Source organism: Sylvia atricapilla, chromosome 8 (genome assembly GCF_009819655.1).
Source record: "Sylvia atricapilla isolate bSylAtr1 chromosome 8, bSylAtr1.pri, whole genome shotgun sequence".
Classification (NCBI taxonomy): Eukaryota; Metazoa; Chordata; class Aves; order Passeriformes; family Sylviidae; genus Sylvia; species Sylvia atricapilla.
Genome location: NC_089147.1, coordinates 2,155,484 through 2,178,694, shown reverse-complemented (window position 1 = coordinate 2,178,694; position 23,211 = coordinate 2,155,484). Strand labels below are relative to the sequence as shown.

Sequence of the window (23,211 nt, the reverse complement as noted above, 5' to 3'; positions counted from 1 at the left end):
GAAATTCTCAGACTGGAACAAAGAATGTGATGTCCAGCTTGCTTCATGTTAACACTGCAAAAAAATCAGAGCTGTGAAGATTTTTTTTTAAATAATCTGGCCCATCATCAGTCTCTAAAGAACAAGCGGAATCCATGTCTTAAAAATTTTAAAGACCTAATTAATAATTTGCCATAACCACAGCGTGCCATGGCAAAATGGAGCTAAGGTAATATTAAATTTGTTATTTACAACATAAAGTAAAAAATATTCTGTTTCCTTTTTTTTTTTTTTTTTTTAATATATGTCACTGTTTATTGTGACAAATATTTGAAATCTCCATGCTCAGTTCTCAACAGAGCTTCTTGGTGTGTTTCAGAGCCTCACACAGTTAAAATTATTCCATTAGGCTATTAAAGCATGGAATGTGCAACATGCCATCCACCTCAAGGCATTTCTCTGCTCATTTTTATCTTTTTGGATACCTGTAGCTTCCTTTCTGCACAAACATTTTACTGCGAGCGTTCTCTCGGATCTGCCAGTTAACTTCCCCTTGAAGCCCAGTGGCCTTCTCTGCTCTGGTGGCCACTCACCTCGGCCCTCTCAGATCTCGGAAGGGGGTGGCAGCAACACACTGAATGGAATATCAAGCAAATTCCCATCAAATGGCAGCGTGGCCCCCCCAGGTAACAAACAGACGTCGGGTGTAAAACAGTTCTGCCCCGTAGCTCGTCCTTCTCTGCGCGAGCCCCTGGCGCGGATGGCGCCAAGGTGAGTGTTCCACCCTAATTCAGAGCAGTTCGGTGCCATCCCTCCCCAGATCCCCGTCTTAGGGCTCCTAATTAGCAATTCAGTGCTAGGCAGGTGATGGGAAAGGAGAGGGGAAGAAACAGCCGGCAGAGAGGAACTGTTTTATTGATGCCGGTAGCCTGGGCTAAAGCACAGCTCCTGCTGCATTTCTTCCAGCAGCGCGAGCTGAATCTTTTCCCTCATTTGATACAGTGACCTCTCAAGTGCATCATTGCCCTGAGGGCTGAGGGCAGTCCAGCAACTGTTAAACCCCTTGGGTTGATAATCTTCTCCCACATTTGCCCTTAACACCAGACATACCACCATTAGCTACAGCTCCACTGGTGCTCATTAGAGCCGATCAATATAGACTAACATAAAGAATGCTGCTGCGCCTTCTGTTATTTTTCAGTTACTGCAAATTTACAGACTTCTCACCTACGATACGAGGCTTTGCTGCTGTACTATGTAAAAAAGAGGATTTGAGATCTAAAAAAAACAAAAAACAAAAGAACGCCAGCAGTTTTTATTAGATGCCTAAATGTTATTTATCCTGCTGCTCTAAACAACTCGTTACTAGAGAGAGGATGGGAGATGTTCTGGACAAAAGTCTCATTGGATTAAGTTGCCATAAAATCACAACTTTTATAAAAATCACAGCGGCTGGACTGGCAAACAAACCCAAGCAGATTTTAATATGAAAGAGTGTTTGAGCCTGCAAAGCCTGTGCAGGTGTTTTCATGAACTTGGGCTGATATTTTCACACCCACTGGCCACGTCCATGCTCTATGTAGGTGGACTGGGATTGTGTGGCCAGTTCAAGGTCTATACATTGAAGGCATATATGTAGAGTGGTTCCAGCACTGCAGAGTACCACCAGCAGGTGTTGCCAAAGATCATAGCAAGAACAGCAACAATTAACAAATATATCCTTCTTTTCCCACATTTTAACCCAAAGAGTCTTTCACTGATTGTGATAGGAAACAACAAACAGACTAAATCTACCAAAAAGGGCACAAAGATCAACTAACATCCATTTGACATTTCACAAGGAATAATGCACAAGTGATAAATTCATTGGGAATAATAATTTTTCTTTAGTTTTCGTTTGCATTTGGCAAAGGGAAGATCCAAAATCTTCATCGGATTTGCCAAATGGCAACGCCATGCAAATATAAAAGTTGGGATTTCTCCTGCTTTTTTTTTTAGTCCTTTTGATCATTCAAATTTTATGGTTCTGCTTGGGATATAAAGCAAGGAAAATACAGCACCCAACCAATTCCAGGTAAATATTAATTAGATAGAAAACAAAGATTTTATTCAGTATAAGGACAATTATCCCTTATAATGGACAAACTCAGCCACCTCATCAAATGGGATGGTTAAATGGGTATAGGGAACATTGGAAATACTGACAAAACTTTGAACTCCAGTGAATCAAGGATAATAAAACCTCATCCATACCGAGTCTTCATATTTCTAGGACTTAAGACCTCCTGTATCTCTTACTCAAAATGGTGCCTTAAAGAGTTCAAAGCCAACTGCTGAGTGAAAAGGAATTCTATTTGAGCTGAAAAAGCAATCAATGCAAAATTTTACCTCTTTTCTTCAACAGCCTTCAACAGCTTCACTTTTGCCATCGTTCTCCAGTGTTTGAGGGATTAAATACTTCTGTCGAATGACTTATTTAGTCAGGACCTTTATGAAGAGCTGGAAGGGTACGAGGATTTCACTTGTGGAAGCTGGGATTTCTCAAAGTCCATTAGAGCACCTTTAGTTGGAGAATGACACAACTTCTCCAGATGCCTCCTTTGCTTTAGTGGACCTATTTGCATCTTAGGTATTACTTAGTTTGAGTAATGTGGTAGGACTGAGCCCTTGATGAGAGGCTGATTAATGAAATCCGTTCTGCTGGCTGAACATAATGGAAAATGTGATTCTGTTGGCTTCTAAGGGCTGAAATTCATCTCCATGCAAACGACACCCATTTTATGGATGTCATAAGCCTCCTACTATCCTTCTGCTTAGATGGGGATTTCATCTGGTGAATGGGAGGGTGGTTGTTACATCCATTAACGTTGCTGAAATGTACCCAGTAATCCCATTGCTTATGACTTTGCCTCAAGTTGGAGTCTTCCCTTCAGGAAGAACTTGGATAAACTTGAGGAAAAATAATGACTGAATGAAACCTAAAAAAGAACCCACATGCTTTTTGTAACAGCACAACACTGAGGAAAGAAAAATCCCAAAAACTCAAGTAACTTGATTTTTAAACTTTTAGTGAAAGAAAAGTGGCAAAATCTCTTGGTGTATAACTTGATCAGTTAAATCATGGCAGGGAAATTCTAATTTGCATCTTTTTCACTCAGCTTGCTGTTGTCGGTGCTCTTTATTCATACTCTGCTACATTAACGGCTGTGTGATCCCAGTTCTCCTGTTTATTTCCCTGTAAATCTCGTCCTTAAAAATTCTGGTCAATTGGCTTTGAGTTTCTTACTTCTCCCATGATGAGGACAGAAAAGAGCTGTATTTTCCGAAGTTTATTTTTTGCTAATTCCCTCCAACTTTTCCAACATTCACTTTTCCAGGCATGGGATCCAGTGGGGAGCAGATATCTCAGCACTGGGTTCACAAATCTAGCTGACAGCAGCAATAATTCCTCACCACACCTCTGGATAATCCATAATTTTCAATAATATCACAACACAGAACCAAGAGCCACTGTCCAATTGAGAGTAATATATTGTATGTTTGGATCAACAGGGAAAGGTTTTTTAGGAATTTTCTCGTGTCAGAGCTGGATATATATTCCAAACCTTAATTATTGACCAAATTGGCACTTCAAGCAACAATGTCTTTGGTTGTAAATTAGCTGGTTTTAATGGTCTGCAGCAAGGCTTTCAATATCCTCTTTAGTGCCAAGTTTGAATGATGGAACTCACTATATGTGCTGACACTTTTTATTCTTAAACACCTAACGTGCAATCTGTTCCCGGGAGTTTTAAAGGGTAAGATAAAATGTCAAAATTGTTCAAAAGTATCATGTATATTTTTTACTCGGAAAGTTACATACTCAAAACTCTAATCAGTCCACCTGGATTTATGAAATCCCTTGTTATTGTAGCGGTGTGAAAACTGGACTAGAGATAAAGAAAATGGTATTTTTATAGAATGGTCCTTGGAGATGGGGCTGCTCCTGTGTTGTCAATGTAGGCCAAAGTGCCAGTGGGAAGTGCAGTACATGACCTTAGTCAATTAGCAGGGTCTCCTTAATCTCTTGGGATTACTTTGATCTGCAATATCAAGTCTAACACCTTAATGAAATTTTACAGATAGTCACAGAAGACATCCATGTAGTGAAAAAACAATTTCATTTTATACCTAAACTCCTAACACATGCTTAATAAATCCCCAGAAGGGAAATAATAACTATAACCATATTCAACATAAATTTCTCTCCCATTTTTTTTTTTTCACGCTGTGTTTATGGCTGAGAAAAACAAGATTATAATAGACAGGACTTTGCTTGTGAAAACAGGGAACAGCTCAAGCTGCTGATTCACATTTTTCTTGTGGAAAACATGTTCTTTGTTGCTGTTACATTTTAAATCTCCTGAAATAAGGGTGGTGTGCTAAATACGAATTGTATTTTGTGTGTGTGTGAATACATTTCTGACTTATTCACGGATCTATGAGATTTCAGATATATTCACATATATGAAATTTCCATAACATAGCACTCTCCTGATTTGTCTATTCAACCCTACTTAATTTAAAATTGGGGCTCATTCAAATCTTGTCACAGGTCTGAACAGTTTTGGTGTAGTTAACTGGACAGCCTGACACAATTTTGGTATAATTATTAAGTAACCATGTGACAAAAATTTTTGACCATGTGTTGATTTTGTTTATTTTTGTCTTCTCTGCTTACTCAGACCCTTTCCCCCGCAGGTCTTTCAGGACCCAGCTTGCAGGTACACAGAAACGCTGTAATGGGAATTTATTTCCTAGGAAAAAGCTCCAGGATTCCCTTCCCAGAGGTGAAAATGTTGCACGACTCACACTGTCTGCAGAAGAGGGGAGGGAGCAAAGGGTGGGGTTTAATTAGGCCACAGCTTTATTAACCGAATTTATCCTGGAATTATGCAGTGATAACCCATTGTGGTAATTTTTTTCCTTCCTTTTTGTGCCACCACCAATCCCACCCTGCTGGATGACTCTTGGGGGTGGGTGGAGAATGCCAAGTTTTGACCATCTCCTTTCTCCTGCTTCTTGTCTTCTCCAGCCCTGAAGACCCAGCAAGTTCCTCTCTGCTGTCTTCAGTTCATCCTGCAGCACCTGGGGAGAAGGTCCTGCCTCCACCCTCACCTCCAGCAAAATCCCAAGCAGTCTTCAGGCTGGGATTACATGATCATTTACATGATCATTTTGGATACCTGGTGGTGAAAAAGCAGGGAAGAAACCGTTCCAGCTGCTGTGGGACAGCTTGGGTGATTTTGGGAGGTTCCCAGGGGTGCTGTAGGAGCAGTGAGGAGGTGGTGGCAGCTCTTCTCTGCCCTTTGCAGGGCAAATCCACACGGGAAAAGGCTTGGGCAGTAGAAGGAGGTTTCCTACACTCCCTGTAGACAGGCAGGATCACATTGGAGCTGACTGGAGGCTTCCTGGGAGAAAAACAAAGTGGATGTGGTCATTGCTGCTGTAACCACCACTTGAAAATTGCAGCATTTCATTCTCTGCTGTTGGTGCTCCCAGGGCAATCCCTCTGTTTATCCAAGGCATTTCACCAAGATCAGTTTTTTCCTTGGGATCTGACCTCTGGTCCTGAGGCAAAACACAAGCTGGATTTAAAGTGGGATTTTGCCAGAGTGAGGGCTCCAGGTTTCACCAAGGCAGCTCAAGAATTCACATAATCATAAAATAATGGCATTTTAGATTGGTTTGGGTTGGGAAGGGCCTTAAAACTCACAGGCAGGGAACTTTCCACTAGACCAGGTCTCTCCAAGCCCCATGCAACCTGGCCTTGGACCCAGCATGTTTCTGATGCTCCACAAAGAGAATTAACCAATCCACAATTAGGTTTGATTAGAGGAACCAGAGATGTTCAAGAGAACTCTCTTATAAATTGCATTTTTGCAGTCAAATTAAGGTTTATGGCTGAGTGCCTTGTAGCTTGCGCCAGCTTTTGTGCCCTGTCCTTCTGGGGCCGAATAGCAAACCTACATCAGCTCTCCCTGCAGGCCCCACGAGTGTGCAGAATTCAAGGCACAATCCCCACAGCATTTCCTGGGCTTTAATGCATTCAGTGAGTGTAAAAACCTCTTAAAATGGAGCAAGGTTGTAAAAGTTGGCTGCGTACCGATTGCCCCAATTAGCACATGACAGATCCTCGCAGCCATTCTGCTGCACTCTCCTCTGGAATCTGCTTCACACAGCCATAAAACGCCTTCCACGAGGCAGAGCAGGCACCAGCTTTGTCTTCACGCACATCTGTTGCATTTTTTAAAGGTGAAAAAAATAAAGTCTGAATTTTTAAAATCTCAATTTTAATAATGCATGAAAAAAGCGGAGCAGCTCTTGCTTTATTTCCATCCAGGTCTCATCTCGCATCTCTTTCACCACTGCCAAATATTCCCAAAGTAGTTTCTACCCCCTCTGTCATTCCAACTGCAGCGACGAGCTCCTGGAGACCAAGGTGAGCAGTGCCAAATCCTGGCATCCATCTCAGAATCCTGGGTTGGGTTGGAAAAGACTGTAAAAACAAATCTAATTCCACCCCTGCCATGGGCAGAGACACCTTCCACCATCCCAGGGTGCTCCAAGCCCTGTCCAACCTGGCCTTGGACACTTCCAGGGATGGGGAAAACCATTTTTGGTCTTAATTTTTCACAGGTATACACGTGAAGGAAACCTCTAAGAGGATTTCTTATCAAAAAATGAATTTGAAACGGGTGTGTGAAGAAGCAAATAGTGATTGACTCACTAATACTTTTATTTTTAGCAAATTTAACAATTATAGCTTGAAAATTTAAATTGTTTTAACCAGACTATTTTTTAAAATCAAAGGATTCGTAAATCTATCTTATTAAAATTGTTTGCCTCGTGTTTCTAGGCTTCAAATGAGTATTTAACCATGTGTGAGGTTTCACCAACATAAAGACTGAGGAAATTCTTCCTCAGGATTTTTACATTTGAACAAGGACTGAAGGGAAAAGGTGGAAGAGAGAGGAAACAACACCATGCCCGTTTTACCAGCAGAGAACTGAGTGTTTTAAAGATGAATTTAGGTAAAAATATAAATTAATCCTGTTTTTTTAACCCTTGTTCACTGTTTTAAGCTTAAGATCACTCTTCAGAAGTGACTTTGCTGATACAGAATAATAAAAATATGGTTGTCCCCTGCCCAGAGAGCTGCTGGAGCTTTATTTCCTCTTCCAGGGTGAAACATGATGAGACCCAGATGGGAGAAGGCAAAACTCTCCTTAATGACAGCTGATGTTTTCCTGGATGAAGCCAAATCGGAGCAGACAGCAAAGATCCTTATCTTAGCCTGGGAAGCCTGACAGCAGAATATTTCTCTTGATTTCAGGATTATTTTGTTATAGACTCCAAAACCACACTCCAAAAATAACTCGGATTCATGTGTTTGCTGATGCCTGTGTGTTCCTCCATCCTCCCTGCACAGGTAAGTCTCAAATGCATTTTTAATTTAAAACTGTCTCATATAACAATGAGAAAGTTTTCAAATCTAAATATGTGACATCACTGCATCTAGGATTAAAAAAAAAATCTATATTCATTGTGGAGGGGGAAAAAAAAAGGGAAAATATTACAAAAGACCAAAAGCTCTAGGGTTCAAGCTAATTTTTCATCTTTTCCATGGGGAAAAACACTGGTAAATGTTAAGAAACACCCTTCAAGAACCTTTAATTTGTTTTTCACTCTCCGAGATATAGATTTTTCTCCTTCCCATTTAAGTTAAAAAAAAATTTCCTGTGGGTTTTTAGAGCAATTTGAGAATATATATATATATGTATATATTTATATATTATTCCTTGCTTTCTAGCATAGCTTTGATTATGCTGTCAGAGCAGACTAAGCAGAATTTGAGTTGTAGCCAGGTCCACTCATTTTTTATCTGCTGAGGAGGATTTTCCTGTAGATCACACAAATCCCTTGCAGGATGAGCTCCTCACTCCAAAATCTTGGTTTCATTGGTCAGTGGCAAATGGATCAGGATGGCCCAGCATGGATCAGGATGTTGCCAAAAATAGCCAATCTTTTGAAGTTATTGGCAACAGGATTAGGTCGTATTATTTTAATTTTTCCCTGTGATGTTGCACTTCCTCAATTGGTTTTGCTGCTGTTGAATTCAGCAGATATAGATGGATCCATCCCTGTTTATCAGCAAAATGCAGAAAAAAACATTGAAATTAGAGCTTTATACTGTGTTTTTGTGTGCTCCTATATTAATAAGGGTCTGAATATGCTTTTACAGGCACGCAAATATATATTTATAATGTCTATAAAAACACATAAATATGCATGTGATTGTATGTGTGTGCATAAGCTCCTCGTAATGAGGGATTTTATTAAAAATACCAAGGATTTAGGTAAATTTATAATACTTTGCCTTCACTAAGGGAAAGTGATCACTTTGTGGCCATTAAATTTATTAATACAAATGAATCAAATGTATCTTCAGAAAGGTAGAAGTCTTGGCCTCCACATTAATGAGTTCCACTCAGATATCTGGAAGATGACTTGGCTTTGTTTTTTTGGACTCAGCCACGCAAATATTTGCAGGCGTGTGACAAAATCAGCTTTGCATTTATTATTCTCATCAGTCCGTGGCTACATCAGGAAATTCACCCCCTAAATGCTGGGATGTCAAGTGGGAATTACCCTGGGTGACACAAGAGGCCAGTACAAAATCCAGAGGTCACTTCCAAGGGCAATTCAAGGCATAAAAAGAGGATTTAAGCAGGACAAAAGGTTTGTGTGGACACTCTGTTCCATTGCTGGTGTGGGCTGGAGAGAGCTGGGAAGCCAAGATATAAATTTCCAGTAGATAATCTTCCAGCAGGATTGTTCATATCCATGACTCTGGATATCTCGCTGTGTCAAGAGCAGCTAAAAACACTCAAGAATATAAAGTGCAGCAGTTGTTGCAAAAGTTCACTCAGTAGTTCCAAACCACACCGTAAACCCTGAGCATGACGTGACAAAGCCTGGCCTGGATATTTTTCCATTCATTCTCTTCGAAGCATTTTTTAGATAGTTGAGGTTTGAGTTGGGAGAGCCATTTTTATAAATGCTCATTATGATTTTTATAGAGATTTTTTTTAGAAGGGTTTTAAAAGTGAGAGTTCAAAAACCCTCAACCAAGAAATTTTGTCTTCATGCCTGAAATGATGCCATCAGTGAAGTCAGTGGCAAAAGTATGGATGTCAAGAGCTGTAGGGTTTGACCTCTGGGCTTTGGAGCTGAGTTGGCAAGAAAGAATAAATAAATCCTGCAAAATGATATATGAACTTTACAATCTGTGCCTCACGTCTTAGGCAGGCTATACAATAAAATATCCTAAAAATCTAGTCCTGGCTTTTTCTATCCAGCTAATTTGTAGTCAAGACAGCTTAGTTCATGTTCTTGAACATGCTGAATAAGCTGAGAGGTAAAAAATTATCAGCAGTGTATATTTTAAGGACTTGGACTAGACCTTTTCAATGTCAAACTGCACTGGATCAAACCCAAACATAATCATATCAGTTAAAACCCAGGTTTCTTCAGAATTTGTCCTTAATTTTCCTTTTTGCATGGGGTTTGATTATGGCCAAATTTGTACCTTTCAGAAGATCTTTCAGAATGCACGATTTGGTTTTATTACCAAAAACACCCTGTAAAAAACAAAAAATTTCTTCTTCTCTGCACCTGCAGAAAAATTAACAACTTTTGTTTGATGAAAACTGAAGGTGGAAAAAAATATATAAATATTTATATAATATAATATAATATAATGTTTATATATATATAAATATATAAAATTGAAGCTCGATCGGCTTGGTAAAAAAAAATAAAATTCAGTGAGTGACAAGGGGTGATAATGCCCCAAACCATTGCAAGCCATCCCTGCATCCTCCCAGTCTTGTTAAAATCGATCCTGTCCATCCAAGGCAGTGTGTGGAAACCCTTTTCCCAAGCAGTCGTTTCATCTGCTTGTTTATCCCGAGCCTCCCTGGGTGTGAGTGTTCTGTGCAAGGCTGGCTCCCAGCGCTCTTCCCACATTTAGTTCCCTGCTGGCAGGTATTAGAAACCCTCCTGTCCTCGCTGGAATTTTGTGTATTCTGGTCAGAGGAGCTGTCTGCTAACGGGGCAGCGAGGGACCAAACCCGAGCACGTCTGGGGGGCTCATTTTGCCATGGCTGAATTCCACCAGCATTCCCAAGGAAGTCACTGTGGGAGCAGCCGACGGCTGTGGCTGTGTGTGGCTCATCTGCTCTGCTCTGCCTTCATGTACTCAACAACAAAACGTTGGGGGAAGGTTTGGATCCAGCTTGCAAAAAAGTAATTGGTAGTGAGAAAAGAAAAAAAAAACACGCTGATTTGGGGTTAACCTCCAAATTACTGCAGAGGGTGATTAAGTTTTAACTTTCATGTTTTTCAGGTTCTGTGGTGCCCAGGGTGCAGCTCTGAGCTCACAGTGTCACTCAGCTCTGCACACAGCAGGAACACAAAACAAATCCTTCTCCTGATGGAGACCAAGGACAACCATTGCAAGTTTTCAGGCCCCAAAGCACAAACAAGGGTGGGCTGAAGAGAGAAACACGAAACAAGACCTCATAAACTGAAGCTGTAATTGGACAATTAAACCCCAACATGCAAATGGTCCAAAACTTATAGAAATGTGAGACCTCGTGACCAGAGATCCATTTTGTGACCATTTTGGGTCCATTTTGTGACCATTTTGTGACCATTTTGGGTCCCTTTGGGTGTAGCCCTGGCCAAGCTCTTGTCCTGCCCAAGGTGGATCCTGAAGGCCTTTTAATAAATACCAACTTTATTCTCCAGTCTCTATTTCAAGTCAGCCTTCTCAAGGCATCAAAGGGACAGTGCCAAAAGCTGCATTCCCTGGATCTTGGGGATGGATGTGCTGGAGTATCCTCAGAGTTATCCCAGGATCCTGGAATGGGTTGGCTTAGAAGTCTCTGAGGCAGAAAAAATGCTGGGTCTGAACCAGAGACTGGAGTGAAGCAAAGAGAATTGCTGCCCTCAGGAGCAGCCTTTAAACATCCTGCAGTTTTCAGCACTGCAAAACATGAGCAGGTGATGGAATTATGGGATGCTTTGGGTTAGAAGAGATTTTAAAGCTCATCCAGTGCCACCCCTGTCATGGCAGGGACATTTCCATTATCCCAGACTGCTCCAACCCCAGTGTCCAGCCTGGCCTTGGGCACTGCCAGGGATCCAGGGGCTGCTCCGGGCACCCTGTGCCAGCCCTGCCCACCCTCCCAGGGAACAATTCCTATCCAATATCCCATCTAACCCCACCCTCTGGCTGTGGGAAGCCATTCCTTGTCCTGTCCCTCCATCCCTTGGTCGATAAGAGACTTTTTATCCTGGGAAGTTTTCATTCATAACATAACATAATTTTTGATAGCTGCTGAAATTCAACCAAGTACTGAGTCAGCAAAACTCTCAATTTTTGGTGCACACGGGGTAGGACCTGATGATCATTCTTGGCCTTAAAACCCATGGAATACCTTCTCCTGCTGGAAAATCCTGGTTTGAAGTGCTATTTCTTCATGCCAGGAAGGTTCTTCCTTCCCCTCAGCCCACACAGCAGCTCCTGTATCCCATCTGGGCAACTCTGTACCAAACCCTGCAAGAGCACCTTGGAAAGCTGAGCCAGAACTGAAAATGTGAGAATGAAAAGGAAGTTTTTTTGGCAGGCAGGCTCCCCACATGAAAGGATTTGGGATGGCTCTGGAGGCACGTTGGGAGGTGAGTCTGTGCCAGGCCCAACATTCCCCCAGTATCTGCCCAGTTCAAGCCCAACCAGCTGACAGAGCCCTTGGGCTGCAGCAGCATCCCAGCCCTGCCCTGTGACAACCAGAGAAGATTTCCTGGCATTCATCTTTTTTATTCAGTTGGCCACTATATTCTTTTTCCCCCCAGAAGCAGAACTGGCCCCCAGACAAATCTGTGGCAGGTTACGTTACAAAGCCAAGAACATGAAAAGGAGCAAAAGGAAAGCCAAATTGCTTGTGGAAATCAAGATTGCTTGGATTTTTCTTTTTTTTTTTTTTTTTTTTTTTTTTTTTTTTTTTTTTTTTTTTTTTTTTTTTTTTTTTTTTTTTTTTTTTGCCATGGGAAGGCAGAGCTCTCCGTGCCGGGAGCGATTCTTGGTCTGAGGATAAACAGTGCAAAGATTGCCAGAAACAGGGGCTGTGGACAAAAAAAATTATTTTATTACTGTATTTTTAACAGCTTTGATTGTAAAACTACATCCCTGGAAGGTGGAGGAAGGCTTCCAAAGTTCACTGACTTCCCAACCCTGACAGGGATTCTCCTGATAATGGCACAGCAGGTCCACAGTGGCAAAGCCTAATTGACAAAGATCAAAATCTAATTTGGATAACACCAGGAGCCGAGGGGGTCATGCTCCAAATAGTGCTTGAGCCACAACCAGCCGTGTTTGTCATTTCACGGGGAAAATGCAAAAAAGATCATTCCAGGTCCCCAAATGAGGGAGATGCCAATAATATTGAAAAGCAGACGCAGGAAGAAGCCTTGCTCCTGAGGGTACAATTACCGGGGCTGTGATGTGAAATGATAAAAAAATATTAAGTAGATTTTAATGTTGTAACAAAGGGTGGCCCTGCACTGGGCATAGGAATAGGGGAGGAAGATCCTTGGGGCACCCAGATGAAAAATAATACAAGTGTAGCTATTAGCAGAGCATTTCATGCTGGTGAAATTCCTCTTTGGGAGGAATATTTCTTTACCTGGAATATAGGTCACTTTTCCTCGGAAGAAGCAGTTGTTATTATTATCTATTAAATCCTTGAAAGGAACTAGACTAACCTGGTCTGTGAGTTGAAATTAAAAAAAAAAAAAAAAAAAAGTCCAAAACCCCAAAAACATCGGCTAATGGGTTTTGTAGGATTTTTTCCATGTTTTCTGGGGTCCAGGGTATTTCAGTAGCTGTGCTGTGTGCTCTGGATCCCAACTCTGATAAACCAGGTTAGGATAATTGAGGGAAGGAAATCCTGATATTCACAAAGAATTCCTGAGGTGTTTTTATGTTCATTTCCACCTCAAAAATTAAACATCTAACACAAAGTCCTATAGGATTCCTTTATATATTCAGTGCATTTTCTGGCAATAAAAAGAAATTTTAGGTAAATTTTGCGACCTCTTTATAATTTCTAAGGAGCAAATGTAATATTTGACTCATCCATTTACTCTCTTGAAGCTTCTGTGGGGTTTTACTCACTCCTCACTTTTGCCTGTGAGTTGCATTTCATTTTCCCATTTAAAATTCACAAATTACAGCAAAAGTGAAATAATTTCAAGACCTTCCCCTGCATTGGGACTGAATTCATGCAGATGCAAGTTAGCCAAGGTACTGCTGGCCTTTGGGACTGTGATAGTCGTTGGAAAATGTACAGCAAGAAGTTTTATAAAAGGGGTTTAATGAAAAGAAAGGAAAATTATTCCACAATGGACAGTGAGAGGGAGGGTGCTTGGAGGCAAATTGTGGCTGAGCCGTGAGGCAACTTGGGGCTGGGGTGGTGATCTGTTTGTGTTCCATTTTAAGTTTAAAAGGATTTCATGTGATTTATGAGAGTAGTTTAAGTGACTTAAGAGCATGAGCTCCACTGATTAGAGTTTTCAAACACAGAGAGGAGCTCAAAGCCCAAATCTCGGCAATTTGTCCTCCCGAGCAACTCAGATGTTCAGAAGACACCACCTCACTCTACCCCATTGTAGGAAAAACAAATACTAATCCTATAAATGAAAGCCAAGAGGTTCCTGCACACCCTGTGGCAGCACAAAACTATTTAGAGCAGGGCTGAAAGGGCTGCAGTGAGCTGATTCCTGCCTGTGGCTGCCACTGCCAGTTTTGGTGCCGCTTCATCTCCGCTTTGGCAAAGCTCCGGTGAAAAGCTCCAGAGGAGCCTTTTGGAGGACAACAATTGCTCAGCACACGGGTTTGGCACGTTCAGCAGCCCAGGTCCAGCACAGAGGGAGCATAAAATACTCCTCACACTGTTCCTGGGCTGGGGTTACAGCTGCTGACAGGAGCTGATGGAAAAATGGCAACGTGGCTGCCTGGGCACCGTCCCATCCAAGGGATGCTGGCATAAAAAAACACCAAGGAAAAGCAGAGTTTTAGCTCTATCTTCTCATGATCTCTGCATTTCTTCCTCGCTGGTTCCTCACAAACTGGAGGGTGATGGTCTACACGGCACAGGTTAGTGAGAGGTGGATTCTCAGTGTGATCTACAGCTTGTCGTGCTTGTCAGGGCACTAGTGAGACACAGAGATCCTTCTCATGACAAAAAAAAATGAATGATTTTTATACCCTCAGAGGTGAAATCAAACCAATCCCATTAATTTCAATTAAAATGTTACCTGTCTCCAGCTCTCTCTCTCTTTTTTTTTTTTTTTATTTTTTTCCTCGCCCTCAAAGACTGTTTAGGGATGGGAAAAATGAAATATTAATGCATTCTATAAATAATATGTGTGAGGTCCACGGGGACACAGAACCCCCACATCATTAGTTAAATTGATCTTCCTTTTAGATTTTGCAGGAAATCGGGGGTTTTGTGGCTTAGTTTTAAGGAGAAGTGGTCAAACCTGCGTCCAGACTGCAGCAAAACCTGAGTTTTTTGCTGCTGCTCCTTTTTTCCTGGATGCTTTAGACATTGGACAATGTCACAAGTTTCAGGAGAGGTGCCACTAACCTGTACTCAAGCAGTGAATTCTGCTATGGAATTTCCAGGAGTAAGGAAAAGCAGGATTGGGACTTTTTAGAAAGAATAATTGTCAAAAACACAGTTTGTTTCTGCTGCAGAAAATTCCCTGCACATCATGGCTACAAGGAGCTTCCTGTAACTCACAGAACCACAGAATGGTTTGGGTTGAAGAGACCTTAAGATCATCCAGTTCCAACCTCCCTGCTGAGGGGTTTGCTCTCCAAAGGCAATTTTTTGTGGAGCTCTTGCAGACATTTTAAACACCTGTGACCACCACGTGCTGAGAGCAGCTTTGAACAAAGCAGGAGCTTCACCTGCTGCAGCTCCCTCTTGAAAATAAAGCACAGTGTGGTTCCTTTCTCCTTCCCTGGACTGCGGCAGAGGAGCTTTTTCCTTTTATTTTTTATTTTTGTGTGCGTGTAATAACACAAAGTCACTGCATGAGCAACCAGCAATGTTTATTAATAGAGATCTCCAATTTTGGAGTCTTTGGTAAATTGAGAACACACTGAGAAAGAATCTTATCGCTCGAATCGTAGGAAATCCATTTCCAACTTGTCTGTTTTTCATCAAATTAAAATTAGTTTCATGGGAATATGAGGAGGTTTTTATAATTAGATAATGGAAATTTGCCTAGGTTATCTCCCACTTATTTGGATGGAACATAAATAACAGGAATGTCACGTCATTCCAGTGTTTACTCATCTAACTCAGCAGAAATCCCGGGTCAAGCAAAAAAGATTTGGAAACATTTCAGTGCTTGTTGCTTAGAGACCATTTTTAACCACAGGAAGGATTTCACTCAAGTCCATGGCTGCAGAGTGAAAAATCTGAAAATTGCTGATTTTTGGAAGGGACCTCAAGGACCATCTTGTTCCAGCTCCCCAGCCATGAGCAGGGGCACCTTCTACCAGACCAGGTTGCTCCAAGCCCTCAGGTGAAACATTCCCAAGAGTTATCCACCAACTGGGAATGGTGTTCCCATTCCACATCCCATGGAGAGATGTGATGGGGGATTATTTGGACATAATTCTCTTTTTCAATCAAACCTACTCAGTCATCGGTACATTTTGCTTTTGAATTTTTTTTAAATTTTAACTATTATAATTATCTCTGCTTTCTCCCCCCTCCACCCCTGTATTGAATCCACATGGTTTAGGTGAAAATTCCTGAGGTTTCGAGCCAATTCCAGTGGGGTATTGGCAATAACCACTGTTGTTGACCCTTCCCATTCCAGGATATGGTGTAATGGAGACAAAATACGACATCACATCCCTTCCAGACAACTGTGATGTCACATCCCAGTTATCCCAAGTGTTTTCCTCCTCAGGCATCCGAAAATCCATTTTTCAGTCATCTCATTTCTCTCACACATCTAATTGATAAATCTAAATCAATTAAAATCAAATTTCCAGTTGGCTAAAGTGGGTTTGCACATGTTCCCACCAGGCGTAGCTCTCCAAGGATGTTTGTGTGACCATTTCTTCCCAGGTGCACTGGATTTATTGCCTGAAAACTAGGAAATATCCTGATAGGAAGGCTTTCCTACTGAAAATGGCTGGAATTCATACAGGGGAATCTTGCAGATCACAACCAACCCATTCAGCTCTTTAAACAAAGGAGGAAATTCTGCATCAGTGCCTGAAGAGACACTGAAATTAAAGAAACCAAGGAAAGAGCATGTCCTGCATCATCATTTTCAGAGGAGCTGGAAATAAACATGTATAACCAGATTTTAGGGAATATTCAACACCAGCCTGTTCACGCTGGGAAGACCGAAGAGCTTCCCCACAGGTTTTGCATAGTGGGAGCTGTAATTTCTTTTTTATCCCGACATGGAGTGTCAGGCTTTTATGTATTAATCGCTGATTGGTTTTGTCTTCCTTTAAGAAATGCAATCCCTGCAAACACATCCTCCCTGGGTGCTCTCTGCACTTGGAGAATGCAAAACCATCTTGATAAAGCTGCACTGGTGAAATCAGCTGTGGTACAGCTCTGACTGTCCCTTTGTGAATCTCAAAAAGGAATATATTCCATTAGCTTCCCTCTCCTCTTCTCCACATTCTATTTATTTTTTCCCCCTTGACCTGAATTCCACCTGCCTACCCTCTGGATACGGGAGCAGTGAGAGAAGTTTAAAGTGAACACCCACAGGCAAAGAATGTCCCACCCCATGAGCAGTTCTCAAGGATCCCACCAGGAGATGCTGCAGGGGGCTGGTGGCACTTGCTGGATTGTGACATCTCGTTGTGTCCAAGTCCTTGGCACCAGCTTGAAGATCAAGGAATCACAAAATATCCTGAGTGAGAAGGGACCCACAGGGGTGATCCAGTGCAGCTCCCATTCCCAACAATCCCACCCTGGGCATCCCTGGGTGTCCAAACTCTCCTGGAGCTCTGGCAGCCTCAGGTCCATTCCCATTCCCTGGGGAGCCTGGGCTGTGCCAGCACACTCTGGGGGAAGAACCTTTCCCTGAAATCCAACCCAAACCTACCCTGGCACAGCTCCAGCCATTCCCTGGCTCCTGTCCCTGATGATGACAATGAAGAGTTCAGTTCCTGCCCCTGCATTTCCCTCAGAGGATGCTGCTGACCCAAGGAGCTCTGCCCTCCTCAGTCTCCTCCAGCTGAACATCCAAGTGCCCTCAGCTGCTCCTCACAGGGCTTCTCCCGAAAACCCTTCCTCCCTTGTTGCTCCTTTGGACACTCTCTAAGAGCTTAATGTCTTTTTTGATATTGTGGCACCCAAAACCACCCCAGAACTCGAGGTGAGGCTGCCCCAGAGCAGAGCAGGACAATGCCCCACCCAGGACAGGGATGTCCCCTCTGGCTCCAGGGCACTACTGACTCACATCCAACTTTCCTTCAACCAGGACCCCCAGGTCCCTTTCCCTGGCGCTGCTTTCCAACGCCTCATTCCCCAATGTGTCCATAAATCCCTGGCTGCAGAATCCAGCACTTTTCCTTGTTGAACTTCACGTGGTTGGTGATTTTTTGTCCCTCAGATTTGTGGAGGTCTCTCTGCAGGACCTCCCTGCCCTCGAGGGAGTCACCAGCTCCTCCCAGGTTTAGATCATTCTCCCTCTTGCCAAAATAACCCTGGAAAATGCTCCCTTTCTCCTTGCTGCCTTTGGAGACTTCCAGGCTCCTTGTGCTCCCTGCCGATCACGATGGATTTGTGATCATCCTGGAGAAAATCCCCACTGGAACGTGCCTGTGTTCCCCTTGTACACCTGGTTTGTGGCTCCCCAAGTTTCCTCTGGAAGAGCAGGAGCAGGATTATTTGCAGCCACGGCAGAAAGTTGCATTTCTGGGGTTACAACACAGCTGTCATCTCCCAAGAAATTACAATTATCTCTTCCGTAATTAGGACAAGTTTGGCTGAGATTCTGAGTCACTGGGAAGTTCAGTTCTGTCGTTTAGCCCAGAATAGCTCTGTGGTTCCATAAATGTTTTCCCTACAGACTAAACCTCGAATTTATGCTGAAGGTTAAATCACTCCCACTCCTGAAGGAACGGAGGAGCTGGGAGGGTTTTATTGGGTGTTTTTTTTCCAGGGGTTGGACACCCAAACATCTGGTAAATGATCAGGTAAAAGAGGAATATGTATAAACAAAAAAAATTAAAGATATAAGGAATAAAAACTTTGTTATGCAAAAAAATAGTGAAGCATGGGATGAAATTCCAGAATGAGCTTCCAAAGCATAATTAAAAAATAAATATATTTAACCTCAGGTGGATTTTCTTTGGAATTTTTATTACAGAAACCAGAAATTCTTGCAGGTCACCCAGTGGGAAAACTGGTAACATTTTTAACATGCCAGGCTGAGATGTCACCATCTTAAAACCGATGAAACAAAGAAAAAATAATCAAGATTTTAAACTGCTGTAAAGTCTAACCAATGCCCAGCCCTTTTAAACAGAGGGGTAGAATCTGCTCATTACTTTAATTAATTAGGAGTGAGAATCTCCTTAATTAGTGGCAACAAACCCTTGAATGGAAGAAAACACCTCCAAGTATGAGATGTGAAGTGCTGTTGTTGTCAGGGACAATCCTCAATGCCAGAGGTAAGGAAGGAAATATTTGCTGTTTCTCTTGCTCCTTACATTGGCTGACAACTAAAATAGAGAATTTCAGTGTGGGATTTCCACCAAAAAATTAACATTTGTGTTGTGGCTTTACAAAACAGGAGACGACTAAGGTTAAATTTTTACTTCCTTGGTCTTCTGCACTTGTGTGTTGGATTTTGAGTCAACTGGCTGTAAGGTTTTTTTATTTATTCTTCAATCTTGAAGCTATTTTAAGTGTTCTATAACACACTAAATGGGGAAAAATGGGTTAAAATTCTGATATCTCCTCCTTTTTTCATGTTTACAGCTAAAAAATCCAAGTTATGTTGGTTTGGGCATGTTTTAAAAATTGTTTCAGTTAGTTTTGCTGCTAAATCTGAAGGTTTATGTGCTCATGAAGAAAATCTAAAATAGGTTTTTGGCTGGAGAGAGGGAAAAATTCACTAAGAAGGATGACCAAGGTGTGGTTTTTGTACATTCCTATGGGTAAATGTCTTTCAGAACCCACCTGGCTCTTCTGTTTTGGTTCAATACTTCCCCTTGCTAAAGCTTGGAAAAGAATAATGGAAGTTTTGGGAAGTTTCTGATGGTTCATGTCCTCAGTGTGAAGAACAAATGAAAGACTGGGTGAATTTTATTTGGCAAAAAGAGCAGCAAAGTCAAATTATAAACTAACTAAAGGAGAAATTTGTATTATTTATAGCTCTTTATGTCATTCCTGAGATTTAGAGAGACAGCTTTAAAAAACAAACTTACAAAGAAAAGGAGTTAACACCTCTAAAATATTTGCTACATCTGAGCTCTTCCTATTTCTGATGTGCCATTCACCAGTGAGGAACACAAGGAAAGGTGCTGGAAGGGAGGCACTGTTTGAACAGATCTAATCATCAATAAGTAATTGTGTTTTAATTAAAATGTGTCATGTCATTCCGAAGGTCCTCTATTACATGAGTATGAAAATGTATGACTGCATAATTCGGTAATAATTAGAATTACATTTTCCTAACTCTTAAATTAAAATGCTTGGCAATTAACTGCCTGATAAATCTCACTTTTCCATGTGTGTCTTTTTTTCCCCCCCTTTCTATCTGGGAGTATTAAATAGTCCTAATTGCTGATTGCACATTCCTGAGCTGCTGGCAGTCTTGTGTTGTGTGTGTCAGGTACAACTTCTCCAAGTATTGCTTTATTTTTGCTCATGAGTCAAAGGTCTTACAGCAACTTCTACTTACTGGGAACCTCATGAAGTCCTAAAGTCCTCAAAGATGTATCCATAAAATCAGGGTGGACAAGAACTTGGTGCAGGGATGTGTAATCCAGACACAGTTCTGAAGTTGTTGGATGCACTGCTTGTACCTTTCAGGCAAATTGATGGAGATCTGAGTTTTATGGGTTTAGGGAATTCAGGAATTAAATCTGTCTCACTTTCATAGCTCGGCATAGTGGCACTTCTTGATTTAGAAGACAGGATCCCTGAATCACTGAGGTTGGAAAAGCTCTCTCCGATTTAGCCCAACCATTCCCCTCCACTGCCCCATGTCCCCAGTGTCACCTCCACATGGATTTTAAATCCCTCCAGGGATGGGAGCTCCAGCACTGCCCTGGGCAGCTGGGCCAGGGCTGGACAACCCTTTCCATGAAGGGATTTCCCCAAATATCCACCCTGAGGCTCCCCTGGCCCAGCCTGAGGCCGTTCCCTCTGCTCCTGTCCCTGTGCCCTGGGAGCACAGCCCGACCTGTCCCCTCCTGGCAGGGACTTGTGCAGAGCCACCAGGTCCCCCCTGAGCTCCTTTGCTCCAGGCTCAGCCCCTTTCCAGCTCCATCAGGAATTCTCCAGCCCCTTCCCATCTCCATTCCCTGCCTTGGATGTGCTCAGTCCCTCCATGTCCTTCTTGTCACGAATTAATCAGTCCCAGACTGGTCTGGGTTGGAAGGGGCTTTAAAACTCATCACCATCACATTCCAATGCCGTGCCATGGGCAGGGACACCTCCACCACCACTGAGTATGAAAATGTGTGACTGCATAATTCGGTAATAATTAGAATTACATTCTCCTAACTCTTAAATTAAAATGCTTGACAATTAACTGGCTGATAAATATCACTTTTCCATGTGTGGGGTTTTTTTTTTTCCCTTTCTATTGCTCCAAGCTCCGTCCAGCCTGTTTTGGATGAGTATTTCAGTACTTTTAGATGAATTCTGCTGTTCCTGAGCCTGTCTCCTGCTGATCAATGAACAAATGAGGGGTGGGATGGCACAGCCCTGGCTCCGTGTGACAGCTCTGCACGATGTGGCTTCTTGGGGACACGTGGCTCATCCCAACGCGCTCTCCTGGGTTCAGACCACAATTTTAGTGTCCCCATAAATGCCCTGCTCCACCCAGCAACGAGGAGCCCAACACAAATGCAGCTGGAGGAGGGAAAAGCTGCAAAAGGCGTCTCCAGAAAGACTCTTCCCATTTGCAGTTTGAATGGGGTCTTCGGCGTCAATCGAGTTGGAAATGAAGGCACTCGCTAAAGATGTTTTCTGTGTTCGCTGCTGAGGAGCAGGGAAAGGGTTGGAAAGGATTCAAGGAACTCACAAGGCTCTGGCTCGGGCTGGGTAAACACGGCAGGATCACCCAGGCCCCACAAATTCATTGAGACAACTGAGTTCGGGATTCCACAAACTCCAGGGCCCAATCCGAGCAATATCTTAATTTCATGGAGAAGAGCAGGATCTTGAGAGCAGCTTTTTCCCTTAAACATTTATTAAACTCCTTCCCTGCAGATGTAACATTTCCCATTGCTTTCCCCCCTGCACTTCACATCTCGGTGCTCATGGCGTGAACTTTACTGGGACTGATTCTTTAGTGGCTGACTGGAGGTGAGCCAGGAGCGATGATTCCAGGCATCTCCCTCGACATTCCCGCAGCCCATTCCACCCCCTGTGCCAGGGATGGGCTGGCAGGGCTCACTCCCAGCTCTCCTGTCACCAGGGTCTTGAAAATCCCTGTCATCTTTGGATTTTTTGAGCTGATAAAGGTGAGATTATAGTGGGAGAAAAAAAAGGGGAAGACATTTAAATCTGTCGCTGGAGTTGTCCCAGCTATGCACAATGGAAATTGCCTGAAGAATGAATTTAGGGCATTTTTCTCCCCTAAATTATTCCAGTTTAATTGTGTATCTCCGTCTCAACTTGCTGGTCACTCTCTGTGCTTTTTCAGTCCCAGACTGGACAATTTGATCCTCGTGCTTTGTGCCAGGTGATGCTGAGGGACGCTCCCTGCAGCTGGGATTTGGGAAATTGGGAATTGGAGATGGGATTTCTGCTTCTCCTGCACTCAGCAGGGAGAAGGGAAGGAGCAGCTTTAGGTGGTGGTTCTCCCTCTGGAGAAATCCCTCTCCCCACCCAGTGGAAGCCCCAAGACAAACCTGGTATACAGAAGAAAAAGAAACCAAGGGATGTAAATCCCTTATTCTGGTTTTTGTGGAAAAGCTTCTTCGCTGAGAAACTCTCTGCTCTGATAATTATTATTATTATTATTTTTTAATGTTCTTGCATTCAGGCTGCAAGCAAACCCAAAAATTCATTAAAAAATTGAAATGGAAAAGCTGCCAACTCTAACTTCTAAAAATATTTTTACTTAATAACAAAAAATTAGGTTGTGGGGAGGAAGTTGTTTATTTATTTTTTTTAAGGTTGGCCTTTTATATCCGAGTCTCTGTTGTCACTGGAACACATTCGCAAGAATTTTTTGCAACTTTGGGGACTTGTGATTTTCTTGCTTATCTGAAGGAAGGCTCTGATTCTCATTTAATCACTGCCTCTGAAAGCTGAGGCTTGAAGAAAATCTCCAGCCCCAGCCACACTCTTCATAACATCAGGAAAATTGGCAACTATTAAAATATTTGCAAATATCTTTCTTGCCAGTTTTTTTTTTTTTTCCCCCTCAGTTCTGCTCTCAGCCATCAGCAGGGGACCTTTGGAGGGATAACTGCTCCCCACATGGAATCTTCCTGAGCCCAGTTCAGAGCTGGTGGGTGCAAACCCAACTCCACTGGCTTCAGAAATCAAAGGAGAACAATCAAAATAACTCCACTGATTCTTGTTTTGTGCTATTTAAGCCTTTTATTTATCTATTTCCCTCCTTTCTGAGTGGGAAAAATGCCATTTTTTGAAGCTCTTGGATACGTTAAAAAGAAATATGATTTTATTTTTTCAAAATTTATCCTGTGGAAGACTTCATTTTGGGCACTTTATTGTGAAAATCTTGCCTTGCATTTTTAAAAACACTTCCCAAATTCAGGTCTTCTGTCTCTACCTCCTGCAATTGGTGCAAATCTGATATTGGGAAGCTTTGGAGACAGACAGGTTTGAAATGGGACAGAAATTGCTCTTTTCCTGCTGGTGG

The 23,211-nt window shown here is 42.4% G+C and overlaps 1 long non-coding RNA gene across 1 annotated transcript in view; it reads left to right on the top strand.

The window, feature by feature from the left end:
- LOC136363946 (uncharacterized) overlaps positions 1-12,126 on the top strand; it is a 151,515-nt gene extending 139,389 nt beyond the window's left edge. The window contains exon 2 of the long non-coding RNA XR_010744091.1: positions 12,042-12,126. This is a non-coding gene — a long non-coding RNA (uncharacterized lncRNA). The remainder of the gene's footprint in view (positions 1-12,041) is intronic.
- Positions 12,127-23,211: the final 11,085 nt, after the last annotated feature.